Source organism: Bos indicus, chromosome 24 (assembly GCF_029378745.1).
Source record: "Bos indicus isolate NIAB-ARS_2022 breed Sahiwal x Tharparkar chromosome 24, NIAB-ARS_B.indTharparkar_mat_pri_1.0, whole genome shotgun sequence".
In the NCBI taxonomy this organism is placed as follows: Eukaryota; Metazoa; Chordata; class Mammalia; order Artiodactyla; family Bovidae; genus Bos; species Bos indicus.
The window spans coordinates 40,483,342-40,494,559 of NC_091783.1; positions in this window are offsets into that span (position 1 = coordinate 40,483,342).

Sequence of the window (11,218 nt, forward strand, 5' to 3'; positions counted from 1 at the left end):
GAATAGAAATGTAACGAATAATTTCTGATTCAATACTTGCCGTTCAGCCCACGTACCACTGCAGTTTAAAGATTGTCTACACACTTGCTAACAACTTACTTTAAATCTATGCTTTGGGAAAACGAGAGACAAAGGGGAAGAGAAGAAAGAACTTAAAATAATACATTTGAGAAGATATGTATAATATTTGGAAGAGAAGTTTCCCTAATTCTACTGGCTGTAACACATTATATAAAGCTATATCTATGTGGGTTGGACAAGTTCATTTCTAAGCTGCTGCTGCTGCTGCTGCTAAGTCACTTCAGTTGTGTCTGACTCTGTGCGACCCCATAGATGGCAGCCCATCAGGCTCCTCCATCCCTGGGATTCTCCAGGCAAGAACACTGGAGTGGGTTGCCATTTCCTTCTCCAATGCATGGAAGTGAAAAGTGAAAGTGAAGCTGCTCAGTCATGTTCGACTCTTTGCAACTCCATGGACTACAGCCTACCAGTCTCCTCCATCCATGGATTTTCCAGGCAAGAGTACTGGAGTGGGGTACCAGTGCCTTCTCTGTCATTTCTAAGCTAAGTTCCTATAATTCTGCTACTTAGGAAGGCTCAGTGTAAATGAGGATATTTTCCTCTATTCCTTACCTAATTCAAAACTGACATAGTTCACCATTCATTTGAGGAAAGAATGATCAGTATTTCTGTTTACCAGCTAAAATGACACAGCCTTAGGAAAGGAACAGAAACACAATTCAGCATTCACAGGATTAATCACCTTTGAAATGACAATTTCTGATTTTTCTTTTAGTAAACCATAGTTGATTTACAATATTGTGTTAGTTTCAGGAGTAAGCAAAGTGAATTCTTTTTTAGATTCTTTTCCATCATAGGTTATTACTGGAAATGGAACATGGTTCTCTGTGCTGTATAGTAAACCCTTGTCGTTTATTTTATGCACAATAGTGTGTATCTGTCATTCTCCAGCTCCTGATTTATCCTCCCCTCCTTTCCCCTTGGATTGCCATGCTTGTTTTCTATGTCTGTGAGCTTGTTTCTGTTTCGTAAGTAAGTTTCTTTGTATTGCTTTTTTAGCTTCCACATATAAGTGATATCGTGTAATATCTGTGTTTGTCTGGCTTACATCACTGAGTATGGTAATCTCTAGGTCCATCCATGTTCTGAAAATTGCATTATTTCATTCATTTTTATGGCTAATATTCTATTGTGTGTGTATGTATGTACTTATGACATCTTTTTAATCCATTGATCTGTTGATGGAAAATTCTTATTTTTTTTAACTTAGAAGATTGACATTATTTAGAATTCTTTGCAAAACTGAAGTGTTGTTAATAATGTCACTGTACTATGTCAAATCTTTAAAACTCTCAATGTTTCATATACTGTAACAATATTGTATAATTCAGAGAAAGGAAAAGTCACTCAGTCATATCTGACTCTTTGTGACCCCATGGACTATACAGTCCATGGAATTCTCCAGGCCAGAATACTGGAGTGGGTAGCCTTTCCCTTCTCCAGGGGATCTTCCTGACCCAGGAATTGAACTGGGGTCTCCTGCATTGCAGGCAGATTCTTTACCAATTGAGCTATAATTCAGAGAAGTGTCAGTTTTTCGTATTGAAGGTAATAGAGAACTTTACTTGTACCCATTTCCATAGGTCAGGAAATGGCCAAGTATTTATGCTTTTTCTCTTAATATTACCAGGCTGACATCCATCCAATACTTGCAAACTCTAGAATTAGAACAAACAAATCTTAAAATCTATCTCGTCTAAATTTCTGCCCCATACATGTCTTTAAAAAACATTTATGCTCAAACACTGTCAGTAACAGAGGGCTCACTCATGTGCAAATGGTTCAGTCCATTGATTTCTTGATATGTCTTCTCCTCATTTTCCATCTCAGGAAATGATACCCCAGATCAGTCGCTCAGTCATGTCCGACTCTTTGTGACCCCATGAATCGCAGCACGCCAGCCCTCCCTGTCCATCACCAACTCCCGGAGTTCACTCAGACTCACGTCCATCGAGTCAGTGATGCCATCCAGCCATCTCATCCTCTGTCGTCCCCTTCTCCTCTTGCCCTCAATCCCTCCCAGCATCAGAGTCTTTTCCAATGAATCAACTCTTCACATGAGGTGGCCAAAGTACTGGAGTTTCAGCTTTAGCATCATTCCTTCCAAAGAAATCCCAGGGCTGATCTCCTTCAGAATGGACTGGTTGGATCTCCTTGCAGTCCAAGGGACTCTCAAGAGTCTTCTCCAATACCACAGTTCAAAAGCATCAATTCTTCGGCGCTCAGCCTTCTTCACAGTCCAACTCTCACATCCATACATGACCACAGGAAAAACCATAGCCTTGACTAGACGAACCTTTGTTGGCAAAGTAATGTCTCTGCTTTTGAATATGCTATCTAGGTTAGTCATAACTTTCCTTCCAAGGAGTAAGCGTCTTTTAATTTCATGGCTGCAGTCACCATCTGCAGTAATTTTGGAGCCCAGAAAAATAAAGTCTGACACTGTTTCCATTGTTTCCCCATCTATTTCCCACGATACCCCAACCCACCCTAAAATGCATTCTAGCCTTCTCCCTCTCTTAATCCTTCATCTACTCTCTCACGCAGTTCTGAGATTCCACCTCCAAAATTCTTCTATTGTCCTGTTCAAGCTGACACTGCACCTCATTCTGACCTCTTCATTCATCCTTTTGGCCCCCTTTTCATCAACCAGCATAAGTACCAAGGGGGCCTTTTAAATATGCAAATTGGACCATGGCAGACCCCTGCTCAACATTTGCAATAGAATCCAAAATCGTTCACATGATTTATAAGGTTTTACAAACTCCAGCTCCATTGGTCATTTTTTTTTTTTGCAGATGAAATATTTTGTTATTCATTTACTTATTTTACTTTATTTTTGCTGTTCTGGGTCTTTGCAGCTCACAGGTACTCTAGTTGGGGCTCAAGGGCTTAGTTGCCCTGTGGCACTTGGGATCTTAGCTCCTGGACCAGGGATTGAACCTGCATCTCCTGCACTGCAAGGCAGATTCCTAACGACTGGACCATCAGGGGAGACCCTCCACTGTTTATTCTCTTACAAATGTGTGCCCATACTCGCTTCTTTGGTTCCTGAAGATTCTATCCTGTCTTCGGACTTTCAAGTGCACTCTTCCCTCTTCTTGAAATGACCTTGAAGGCTAACACCTGCTCGCTCTCCAAGTTTCAGATCAAACACGCTTTCTCAGAAAAGCTTTCCTTGACCCTCCACTTTTCCTTCCTTGCCCCTACCACAGCTGAAATTACATGCATTAGAGTATGATCATGTGCACACATGAATAAATGCATGTCAACACACAGATACACATACAGACATGTAACTTGTAAGGATTCACCCCCCCACCGTATGACAGCAGCAGCATACTTTTTTATTTCATGGTTGCATCGCTGGCGTGTAACTTTCTTTCTGGCCCACAGTAAGTACCGAATGCATTGTACAGAATGCATTCATATCTAATTATTCAAAATCATTAGTTTGGAAATTCTGCCTTCATTGAAATTTGTTTTATCAACCAAATGAAGTAAATGACGTGCATGTATCCCTAATGAAGAAGTGCTCTTTGGCAGAAAACAAAGTTAACATTCGTTTAAAAATATTGTCATTGAGAAGCAAAGAATAAACAGAGGAGAGTGGTCATCACTTATTTAGGCTAACACTTACATTAACAGTGCATATATAATTAAATGGGCAGTCATGAGTTGAAGGAATAAATGATGAGCTTGGGGACAGAATGGCCACTGCAGGCAATATCACCTCATTCTCTGAGCATGCATGCTCAGTTGCTCAGTCATGTCTAACTCTTTGTGACCTCATGGACTGTAGCCCACCAGGCTCCTCTGTCCATGGGATTCTCCAGGCAAGAATACTGGAGTGGGTTGCCAGTATTTCTTCTCCAGGGGATCTTCCCAACCCAGGGATTGAACCTGAGTCTCCTATGTCTCCTGCATTGGCAGGTGGATTCTTTTTTTTTTTTTTTTTGTAATTTTTTTTAAATTTTATTTTATTTTTAAACTTTACATAATTGTATTAGTTTTGCCAAATATCAAAATGAATCCGCCACAGGTATACATGTGTTCCCCATCCTGAACCCTCCTCCCTCCTCCCTCCCCATACCATTCCTCTGGGTCGTCCCAGTGCACTAGCCCCAAGCATCCAGTATCGTGTATCGAACCTGGACTGGCAACTCGTTTCTTACATGATATTTTACATGTTTCAATGTCATTCTCCCAAATCTTCCCACCCTCTCCCTCTCCCACAGAGTCCATAAGACTGTTCTATACATCAGTGTCTCTTTTGCTGTCTCGTACACCGGGTTATTGTTACCATCTTTCTAAATTCCATATATATGCGTTAGTATACTGTATTTATGTTTTTCCTTCTGGCTTACTTCACTCTGTATAATAGGCTCCAGTTTCATCCACCTCATTAGAACTGATTCAAATGTATTCTTTTTAATGGCTGAGTAATACTCCATTGTGTATATGTACCACTGCTTTCTTATCCATTCATCTGCTGATGGACATCTAGGTTGCTTCCATGTCCTGGCTATTATAAACAGTGCTGCGATGAACATTGGGGTACACGTGTCTCTTTCCCTTCTGGTTTCCTCAGTGTGTATGCCCAGCAGTGGGATTGCTGGATCATAAGGCAGTTCTATTTCCAGTTTTTTAAGGGATCTCCACACTGTTCTCCATAGTGGCTGTACTAGTTTGCATTCCCACCAACAGTGGAAGAGGGTTCCCTTTTCTCCACACCCTCTCCAGCATTTATTATTTGTAGACTTTTGGATCGCAGCCATTCTGACTGGTGTGAAATGGTACCTCATAGTGGTTTTGATTTGCATTTCTCTGATAATGAGTGATGTTGAGCATCTTTTCATGTGTTTGTTAGCCATCTGTATGTCTTCTTTGGAGAAATGTCTATTTAGTTCTTTGGCCCATTTTTTGATTGGGTCATTTATTTTTCTGGAGTTGAGCTGTAGGAGTTGCTTGTATATTTTTGAGATTAGTTGTTTGTCAGTTGCTTCATTTGCTATTATTTTCTCCCATTCTGAAGGCTGTCTTTTCACCTTGCTAATAGTTTCCTTTGATGTGCAGAAGCTTTTAAGGTTAATTAGGTCCCATTTGTTTATTTTTGATTTTATTTCCAATATTCTGGGAGGTGGGTCATAGAGGATCCTGCTGTGATGTATGTCAGAGAGTGTTTTGCCTATGTTCTCCTCTAGGAGTTTTATAGTTTCTGGTCTTACGTTTAGATCTTTAATCCATTTTGAGTTTATTTTTGTGTATGGTGTTAGAAAGTGGTCTAGTTTCATTCTTTTACAAGTGGTTGACCAGATTTCCCAGCACCACTTGTTAAAGAGATTGTCTTTAATCCATTGTATATTCTTGCCTCCTTTGTCAAAGATAAGGTGTCCATATGTGCGTGGATTTATCTCTGGGCTTTCTATTTTATTCCATTGATCTATATTTCTGTCTTTGTGCCAGTACCATACTGTCTTGATAACTGTGGCTTTGTAGCCTGAAGTCAGGTAGGTTGATTCCTCCAGTTCCATTCTTCTTTCTCAAGATAGCTTTGGCTATTCGAGGTTTTTTGTATTTCCATACAAATTGTGAAATTATTTGTTCTAGCTCTGTGAAGAATACTGTTGGTAGCTTGGTAGGGATTGCATTGAATCTATAAATTGCTTTGGGTAGTATACTCATTTTCACTATATTGATTCTTCCAATCCATGAACATGGTATATTTCTCCATCTATTAGTGTCCTCTTTGATTTCTTTCACCAGTGTTTTATAGTTTTCTATATATAGGTCTTTAGTTTCTTTAGGTAGATATATTCCTAAGTATTTTATTCTTTCCGTTGCAATGGTGAATGGAATTGTTTCCTTAATTTCTCTTTCTGTTTTCTCATTATTAGTGTATAGGAATGCAAGGGATTTCTGTGTGTTGATTTTATATCCTGCAACTTTACTATAGTCATTGATTATTTCTAGTAATTTTCTGGTGGAATCTTTAGGGTTTTCTATGTAGAGGATCATGTCATCTGCAAATAGTGAGAGTTTTACTTCTTCTTTTCCATTTGGATTCCTTTTATTTCTTTTTCTGCTCTGATTGCTGTGGCCAAAACTTCCAAAACTATGTTGAATAGTAATGGTGAAAGTGGGCACCCTTGTCTTGTTCCTGACTTTAGAGGAAATGCTTTCAATTTTTCACCATTGAGGATAATGTTTGCTGTGGGTTTGTCATATATACCTTTTATTATGTTGAGGTATGTTCCTTCTATTCCTGCTTTCTGGAGAGTTTTTATCATAAATGGATGTTGAATTTTGTCAAAGGCTTTCTCTGCATCTATTGAGATAATCATATGGTTTTTATTTTTCAATTTGTTAATGTGGTGTATTACATTGATTGATTTGTGGATATTGAAGAATCCTTGCATCCCTGGGATAAAGCCCACTTGATCATGGTGTATGATCTTTTTAATGTGTTGTTGGATTCTGATTGCTAGAATTTTGTTAAGGATTTTTGCATCTATGTTCATCAGTGATATTGGCCTGTAGTTTTCTTTTTTTGTGGGATCTTTGTCAGGTTTTGGTATTAGGGTGATGGTGGCCTCATAGAATGAGTTTGGAAGTTTACCTTCCTCTGGCAGGTGGATTCTTTACCACTAGTGCCTCCTAGGAAGCCCAATTTATATTTATGTCTCTTAATTAATCTCTATAACTACTCTGTGAACTGGTGATTTTCCATAAATGAAGGAAGGGGTACCAACACTGTGCCCAAGTCATATGCCAGGAGGAGCCAGCCTGGAGGGAGCAGACATCTCCCTGTCCCCACCTCCCAGGATGCTGGGTGTATCTCCCTGCCTTAGGGAAACATAATGACCTAAGTGAATGGGGCGGTGGGGAGGGAGCGTCACTGAGGCAGGGACTGGGACCGCTGGAGGGCCAAAGTCAGTGTGAGTCCAAGCTGAACCCAGTAAGAGAAAGGCAGGGTGGCCAGTGCAGGCGAAACCAGAGGGGGCTAGATGGCAAAGCTTCCACACAGATGCTGGGAGTGTAAATGTGTCTGAAGAAGCTGGCCTGGCACATAGACCCCTGCTGGTCCTTGTGTTTCTGGCCACTGGCCAGGAGTCTTGGGAACAGTCTTGTCTGCTTCTGGGACGCCCTCTCTGTCACCTCCCTTCTGGCCAGCAGAGTCCCCGCCGTCTCAGTTAGAGTGGACCCTCGGGGATCACAACCAGCTCCTCTAAGAAATCTGGTGTTTTTGTGCCATGATGGCCTCGGTCACATCCTCCAAGGACGGATTCTGCACCTTAGCTCCCTGGAGTGCATGACACCACCCTCACCCCTGTCACATTTCTCCCAAAGACAGTTTTTGAGGCCCTAGTGGTTGATGCCCAAACTTGTAGCCCTGGGGAGTCAGGGTGCCTCCAATGCAGGCTTTCTGTTCTAGGCTCCAGTACACGCTTGGCTTCTGTGGGCACCTTGTTCCCAGACTTCCCTAGTGGGTGTTCGCTGGGAAAGAAAGTCTCCTGTGTGTTGAGTGCTGGCAGAGAGGACTCTGCCCATGCCCCAAGCGGCCCGTCCCCACGAGCCTCCTCCTCCTAGATGGACTCTGGGCTCAGGCTGGCGGCAGTGGTCCCCCAGTGGAACTCTGTCTGCGACTCACTTCCCGGCCACAGTCCAGCCGGACAGCGTGGTTAACTGCACTAAGCCCCTGCATCCTGGGCTCCAAAACATCTTCATCATTCAGAACTTCAAATGCCTCTGTGTCTGGATGGAAAGTCTATCATTTCTGACTCAAACATTGTATTAAGATCCACAGATGTTGTAGTCAGATTTTACTGATTTTTTTTTTTTTTCCAATAAGAGAACACAAATGTTTTTACACCCTGCAACAGAGTTGCAGTAACTGTTAAAATATCTGGCTGAGAAAATTGAAGACAGTTGAAGGAGGGTTGTAGACGTCAACCCAGCCTTTCAATAATGCGTTCAATACCTCGAAAAGTGATGGGAAATCAAGGATGAAATGAAACAGTAAACGGAGCGAAGGCGGCTTTCACATACCATGGCAGCTGTGTCATTTTAAGCCTCAGATAGAACAGGGGATCAAAATGCCAAACGTGAAGGATGAGGCTGCATGTCCCAGGTGAGTGGCTTTGGCTGCTGACACAAAGGATGCTTTTTGCACTGTATATCCTGAGTCAGAAGGAAAAACACAAAAATTAATGTCAGGCAAAGTTTAGCCTCATCCCATGGGAGCTTCCATGCCCCGGGATATCCTTATAAGAGATGGGAGTTCAGGCACGCTATGCTGCATTTAGCCTCTCATGGGAGAGACAACCAACCAAGAAGTCAGCAGCTCTGCCGGGCCCTCCCTGGATCCTTGCAGGATCCTCCGGGACCACCTCCATCTCTCAGAGATGCATTCTGCCCTGTCTCAGCAGTGGAGTCCTCCCAAGCCCACGGCCCAGGTGTTCCTCCTGTGTCCTAAAGTCTCCGTGGAGCCCCACTGTCTGCCCATCGCATTGGTTCCATCTCCATTTCTGGCTCTGCTTTCCAAGTCCTCTGAAGCTATTTCCCTCTGTTGGGAGAAATCTTGCCTGTGGAGGGACAGGTCAGCCCCTGGCTTCTCTGATCCCAGGGCTCTGTGGCAGCCCCCTCCCCACTTACTGAGATGCTGTCCTGGGATCATCTGTCCCCACGAGCTGTGAGATGCGGTCCTGGCCGTCCTTGTCAAGAGGCGGAAGGGGATTAGCATCACTCGTCTCTTAGGCTCTCGCTGGGCCTCTCATTTCAAAAGTCACGAAGTGGAGCCACCTGTCCTGCACTATATTTATCACGTTCTTCGACAGGATAATCCCAGTACTGTACAGGGACACCGCCCGTGTCCACAGCCTCCGGCTCTGATGACCCCACGGTGCCCGAGCACAGTTGCAGTTACACGCCTGTGATGGACACTCATCTAATGATGCCACCTGATTGAGTCAACAGATCCTTTCGTGCCTTCTGTGGGTGATAGGAGCTTTGTGGCCTTGTGGACACTCTATAGCGATGTGTGAATTACACGGCACACCCCAATGCTGCCTGAAACCCTGCCTGATGTGCAATCAGTAGCCACAGAGACCATGTTGCAGTGCTTGTTACAATTTTAACCTAAGGGCTTCCCAGGTGGCGATCGTGATAAAGAATCCACCTGCAATGCAGGAGACCTGGGTTCGATCCTTGGGTTGGGAAGATCCTCTGGAGGAGGAAGTGGCAACCGACTTCTTGCCTGGAGAGTCCCATGGACAGAGGAGCCTGGGGGCGGCGTGGGGGGCGGCTTCCAAGAGTCAGACACAACTGAAGTGACTTAGCACACATCATGGGACTTAACCTCTTTTCATCTTTTTCCCCTCTGAACTGAATTCTAGAAAAATCTCTTCAAGTCTATCTTTTACTTTGTTAATTTCTCTTCGGCTGAGTCTTGATCAAATAGCAGACACTGGATTTTAGGCTTTGATGTTATAGTTTTCATTTCTAGACATTCCACTTGGTTCTTAATCCAGTCACCTAGGTCTTTCTCTTTAGTCTCTTCCTCACTACTGTTTTCTGATTCCTTTTCTTTCTATGTCATTGAACTTATCGAATGTGCTTATTTTAATGTCTGTTGTCTGACAATCCAACATCCAATATCTTATTCCAGTTCTGCTGAGTTTTGTTTCTGTTGCCTCTCGCTCGTGGGTCCTCCTTGTAAAGCTCATGATTTTGGATGATGAAGCTTTCCCTGAAGAAACTGAAAGCTTCCTTTGAAAACTAGGTTGAAGGTCAGAAGGAGATTATTTCAGAGGTTCTGCAGTTGCTTCTGTTGGTTCCCAGGCGCCTCAGCTACCAGACTACCAGGGGTGGCTTTTAGCTAAGGTTCAGAATTAGAGTTTTAGACTACTCGGAGAATGACAGTCTGCTTAAGGCCTGACTTGTCCTTATGAACTCTCGGTGAATTTTTTTTTTTTCTCCCAAATCAGCCCAAATCTTTAAAATCAGACATTTCTCTAGCTCGCCTCTGGGGAGAGGAATGTGGATTTACTTGCAGCTTAGCTTTATCTTGAGGCTTAATCTGGTTGAAGCTAAGTTCTTTTGTGGCACTGGGGGAGACTTCTCACCTTGGGCCGACCCAGCTTTGTCTCTTATACACATAACCATTCTTTTTCAGATTCTTTTCCCACACAGATTATTACAGACTACTGAATAGAGTTCCTTGTGCTGTACAGTAGGTCCTTATTGATTACCTATTTTATATACAGTAGTTCGTATCTGTTAATCCCAAACTTCTAATTTATCCGTCCCCCCGCCCCACCACCACGTTTCCCTTTTGGTAACCATAACTTTGTTTTTGAGGTCTGTGTGTCTCTTTTGTAAACAAGTTCATTTGTATCATTATTTTAGATTTCACATATGAATCATATCGTATGGTATTTTTCTTTCTGACTTACTTCACGTACTGTGATCATCTCTAGGTCCCTTCATGTTGCTACAAATGGCATTATTTACGGTTAAGTAAGATTCTTATTTACAGTTGAGTAATATTCCATTGTATATGTGTAGCACATCTCTCTATTCACTCCTAAATGGACATTTAGATCACTTCCATGTCTTGGCTATTGTAAATAGTAGCACCTAGTAATTGGCCTGCAAGTCATCATATGGACAACATGTGGACGATGTTCCCACATATAGAAGAAATAGATCTTGGAATAAAGAGGCAAACAGTGCACTGATGTCCTACCACAAAACTTTCCGTGAAAACAACCGTAGAATGACCTCTGCCTGGAGCATTCCGACAGCCCCAAGGAGCAGAGTAGTGTGCCCACTGCTCAGACGTAGGGGCGGCCCCTTATTTCCTTGCCTTTTGCCTGAGTCCTGACCCGGTCCATAGGACTAACCAGATGTCCATCCACACCTCCCTCTGCCTTCTTCCTGCTGATGCCCCAACCTATCCATCTATCTGCTCCAGGACTCCCCACCAGCAGTAGCACTTGGGGAATAGGAACCCAATGGAAGCAGAAAGAGAGAGACCGTTTCACAGGTGTGGCAAAAGAAAGCATTGAAAGTTGAGCCCTCCTGTGAAAAATGATCAAATTATTTTACAAGAGTCTCATTTAATAATCTAAAACAC